Here is a 5,465-nt window from a genome sequence, read left to right on the forward strand (position 1 = left end):
GTGACAAGTGTACCCCGGCCGCAAAAAGAAAAAGAAAACATATTTTTTGCGAATAAAAAAGAAAACGGATTTGCTAATACTTATCTAAATACGAATTAGCTATGTCACATCTACATTGTCCACCACATGATCTAGTTGCTAAAAAATTCACGCAAAAACTTTGATCCCGCTCCTCGCTGTGTCTTGTTCCGTTTTCCCGTCACGCGTTGTGTCCCTTCCCTTGTCGGACCGTTTTCCCGTCGCGCGCTGGGGCATGTGCCACCGTTTTTTCTGTTTGCGTTGTGTTTCTATGGGTCGGCGCCTTTTTGATCTAGTTGTTGTTATTCTGCTCCGCCTTCTTAAGGCAAGCTTGTCTATTTATGTCTGTACTCAGATGTTGTTGCTTTCGCTGACTTGTGTATTCGGGTCCTCGTGGCCCTGACTTGTAATTTAAAGCTTAACGTTTGTACTAGTAGAATGCCCGTGCGTTGCCACATGCCTTTAAATTTAGTTCTGATTGTGTGTGTTTGTGTGTGTATTATTATTATTAAATAAAACTCGGTGAATTTTTGATTCCTTCCAACGACATTGCCTCGACACCCTTGTTAATGGATTCCTTTTGTCCATCTCTATCCCTCTCATACTTTGCATAAATAGAAACTAGGAAAATTGCCCGTGCGTTGCAACGGGAGAAAACGATGAGATGCAGAACCGGCTCCGTGGTAATGTTAAGTGCTTTTATGGGAGGCCAGCATCAAGGGGGGACTACCTGGAAATCAGAGTTCAGAGATCACCATTGATAATGAGGAGCTGGGGGAGGCCGATGGCATGGTTAAAAGCGGTGGCAATAATAGAGCAGTTGAGCTAGTCATCAACCCACTTAACTGCGTGAGCTAGAAATCTTCAAGACTATTATTTTTGTATCGAGTGAATATATATTTATCACAGTCAAGATAAATAAATCTCGAGAATATCCGACACTAAAAGGAGGTAACTTATTCTTTTAGTATGTACACACTTCATGTCAACCAAATAATTTAGATGCAAGAATGCGTTGAAGGGACATGAAACTATGCTCCAAATAGGTCATATGAGCCCCAAAGAGATTGACGTCCTATCTGAATAAATAAAAACAGGAACATTGTATTATTTTTTATGGGTAGTCATTTTCAAAGAAACCATGATAGAGAAGTTGCATAGCAGATTACTTGGTGGCATCAGGATAAAGAAATATAGTACATTATATGGCTCAATTAGAATGTAGATTGCTCAATGTTGATCGTCGACCACTAATTTAGGAAGTGCATAGAGCTGCCAAAATGATAATTAGAATGTTGAATGCTCAATATTGATCGTCGATGATTAACTCAAGAAGTGCCTTACTTGAGAGGAGCTAACAGATTAGTAGTACTCCCTCCGTCTTAAAAATAAGTGCCTCAACTATGTACTAACTTTATTACAAAGTTGTACTAAGGTTTACACACTTATTTTGGGACGGAGGAAATATATGTTAGAACAGTTGCAGCAACATTATTGCACAGATCTGCAAGAATAGCAAAATGACTCGCAAACTACTGATGACATGGAGCATCCGTAGGAGAGAAGAAAAACTGATTTAGTGAAATGAAGACGGTAAATCTTCAACAAGATATGTGGCACGACATATACAAAATCGCAGGGTCAAGGGGTCCAACTTTACAAATTGATAACTGAAATTAAACGCATCTCATTTAACAGTTTCAGGTCGGCTAGCTCTCGCAGTGAAAAGCCAGAAATACAGTAATTAATTTACAATAAGACATATTATATAGATATTGTCTTCCAAAAATTCTAGCCTAGTTACATTTCTTCTTTGCTTGAACAAAACATCATAAAAATGCTAAAACATATATATTCTTTAAAAATCAGTAAACCATGTCACACAACCCGAAGAGAGAAGAACATGCATATAAGTGCTAGTCGGAGGTCATTAAACTAACATGTTCAGTGTTGCACTTAGTTAACTTTAGAACACTTGTATCCTTGTAATTTGGAACTATTCCAGCAGAGAATAGGAAGTAAAATCATGTCCTCTCTCATGAAACATAGCTATACAAATATAAAATTTAACTAATAGAATAAGGATGCACTAAGCTCCCATGCACTAATAGAAAACAGGGCTTTGATTCGGCCAGAAAAGAGGATTATTAATCCCGGTTGCATTACGAACCGGGACTAATGTGAGCATTAGTCCCGGTTCGAGCGGCTAGGGCACCGTACAGGCATTAGTCCCGGTTTAAATAGGACCTTTAGTCCCGGTTGGTGCCACGAACCGGGACTAAAGGGTGCGATGCCCATTAGTACCGGTTTGTGGCACCAACCGGTACTAAAGGTTAGACCTTTAGTCCCGGTTCGAGCCACCAACCGGTACTAATGGGGTTTGAGGCATTAGTACCGGTTCGTGGCACGAACCGGTACTAAAGGTCCCATTTTCAAACTCTACCCCCACCCCCCTAGTGGACCGCCTTTTCAGTTTTGTAAAAAGCAAAAGAAAATGATAAAAACTTCAAAAATTAAAATCCTTCCAGATGTAGTTATGTTACTACATGTACTAGTTAGGAAAATTTAAAAACTTAAATTTGAACATGTTTTGCAAAAAGTGTAGGGAAAATGTAAAACGGCTATAACTTTTGCATACGATGTCAGAAAAAAGTATAATATATCAAAATGTTCAGCACGAAAATCCGCATCTGATTTTGACGGCCTATGGCCTGTTTGCAAAATTTTAGAATCCTCAAATTCTAAAAGGAAAAAAGTTATGCTCAAATCTCAGTTTTTTTATTTTTGTTAAATCTGGTCAAACTATGGTCAAACTACTTATTCAAGAAGTATTAGTGTTACTAAATAATTATTCAAGAATATTATTGTTACTAAATAATTATTTCAGTTTTTTTGAATTTTGGTCAAATCTGGTCAAATTATGGTCAAATTGTGGTCAAACCGTGGTCAAACAATGGTCAAACTAATTATTCAATAAATATTAGTGTTACGAAATAATTATTTCAGTTTTTTTTGAATTTTGGTCAAATCTGGTCAAACTGTGGTCAAACTATGGTCAAACTACTTATTCAAAATAGTGTTACTAAATAATAATTGTTTTTTAGAACAATAGTTTCAAACTCAAACAGTGAAATGTGTGACTTCATGCTCAAGCTAAATTTCTGAGGGTTAATATGATTGACATCTTACTTTTGTTAGGAAAACAACAAGTGCAGACTTGGAAACGATGGAGAATAGAACCCGAAAGTTAAGCGTGCTCAGGCTGGAGTAGTGATAGGATGGGTGACCGTCCGGGAAGTTAGATGATTTGGAATGATGAGGGGTGATCTAGAGATTAGAGGTTAAAATAATTCAAAAATTTGAAAATAAAAAAATTTCAAATTTTTTTTCCAAAAGAAAATCATAAAATTTTCTTTAGTACCGGTTCGTGTTACCAAGCGGGACTAAAGGTGGACCTCCAGGCAGTGGCCACGTGGAGGGCCTTTAGTCCCGGTTCGTGTAAGAACCGGGAATAAAGGGGAGGCTTTAGTAACGACCCTTTAGTCCCGGTTCCAGAACCGGGACTGAAGACCCTTTTTCTACTAGTGATGAAACATATTAGTGCAAGTACTACCTCGTTGATCTGCCCTCTGCTTTTGCTTTGGCCCTCTCCTCCGTACCAACTTCTTTGGATGCTTCTGTCTTGTCTGCTTGAGGGGGGAGACAGAAAAGTTCTATAGATAAGTCCTCTTATCGGTGAGATTTTCGGTTTTTATAACATAAGAATTCTCTTAAAATTTAATTATGGTTTCTGTTGTTATTAATTAGTAAGAAGAACGCTCATCACCTCAGGCGACGGCTGGCATGTCCTTGAGCCACTGGGCACTGATCAAGCGGCTTGCCAGTTGCATAGACGATCAATCCCATATCCCGGAGCCTCTCCGGCTGGGTCGACAATGTTGCGACGGCAAAGACGAAAGCCAGCTTCTGTGTACATGCGCGTGCAGTCGAGGCTCCTGAACTCCTCCCACTTGGTCAGGATGCAGACAGCGTGCGCATCACGGACGGCCTCGTACACGTCCGACGTGACGGTGGCTGGCTGCCCGGCGGGCTCGCCCACCGGCAGTAGGTGGCACGGGTGGTCCGAGTCAAACTTGTTCATGGCGAGGTCGCGCCGCACCTGCTCCTCCGTCACCTGCGGGTAGTACATGTTGACGACGGCCTTGTCGCTGAGCAAACCCCCGCACATGTCGATGGCCGGTGTCTCGCGGGTGTCACCGGTATCCTTCTTGAAGGCAAACCCCGGCATGGCCACCTTGTTCACGGCGACGGTGTTGAACATGGAGGAGACGACGTGGTTGACGAAGCCGCTCTTCTGGCAGTCGTTGATGACGATGACCAGCCTCCAGTAGTCCGCCACATCGGGGAGGCCGTAGCACTCGCAGATGTAGACGAGGTTCAGGATGTACTTCCGGAAGCACGAGCCGCTGAATCCGACGCAAACCGAGAGGAAAGCAAGAAGCGCGGGCCGACGCACGAGTCCTTCCGATGGAGTAGGCCACCTCGGTGACGTCGGCGCTGGTGGCCTCGCACAATGTGGAGATGTTCGTCACCGAGGAGATGCTCTGCGCGAGGAAGGCATTGGCGGCGAGCTTGAATAGCTCGGCCAGCTCGGCCGACCTCGGGGACCCTGTGCGCGTAGACGTCCTTGAGGACCTTCACGGCGGCCTGCCCGGTCGGGCGTCTCGCGGCCGCCGATGAGGACGTGGTGGAGCGCGAGTAGGTCCTACGCGGTGGTGCCCTCATCGAGGAACTCCGGGTTGGACAGAATTTGGTTCAGGACGCCACGGCCGTTGTGGGCAAGGATCTTCTCGATGGCCTTGGCGGTCTTGACGGGCACGGTGAACTTCTTGACAATGATTTTGTTAGAGCGGGAGATGTCGACGATCATGCGTGCGGCGCTCACGCAGTAGGTGAGATCGGCAGCCTTGCCGGTGCCGAGGCCGCGGCTCTTGGTGGAGGGTGTTGATGGAGACGGAGATGAAGTCCGCCTCGCCGACGTTGGTGCTGAAGAAAAGCTTGCGGCCGCGGCAAGGCCGGGCTTGTAGATGGGGAGCCGGTCGCTATTGCAGCCGGCGATCCGTGCCTCGGAGATGTGTATTAAACCGATATTTATGAGAGAAATTAGAGGAGGCGTGGGACAAAGAGTTGAACTACAACTAAGAGTCCACGTCGAGATGGGAGTTTTACGCATAGGGAAAGACTAAAATGAACAGACGGAAAAAAGAAGAAGACACGCAAACGTTATTTATTCAAGCGTGGGTTGATTACTAAAATACATATGTTTCATTTCCTTTTTCATTTATATTTCCTATTCAAGTTCTTTTATTTATTTTTCATGTTCCTTAGAAATAAAATATGAAAGAAAATGTTTTAATTTGTTGTAGTCTTTCACAAAAAGTGTTCAT

General features: G+C 43.5%; 1 pseudogene; it reads right to left on the reverse strand.

Annotated features, from left to right (window-relative positions):
• Nucleotides 1-3,845: 3,845 nt before the first annotated feature.
• Nucleotides 3,846-5,263, reverse strand: LOC109769608 (UDP-glucose 6-dehydrogenase 2-like; annotated as a pseudogene).
• Nucleotides 5,264-5,465: the final 202 nt, after the last annotated feature.

Source organism: Aegilops tauschii, chromosome 5 (assembly GCF_002575655.3).
Source record: "Aegilops tauschii subsp. strangulata cultivar AL8/78 chromosome 5, Aet v6.0, whole genome shotgun sequence".
In the NCBI taxonomy this organism is placed as follows: domain Eukaryota; kingdom Viridiplantae; phylum Streptophyta; class Magnoliopsida; order Poales; family Poaceae; genus Aegilops; species Aegilops tauschii.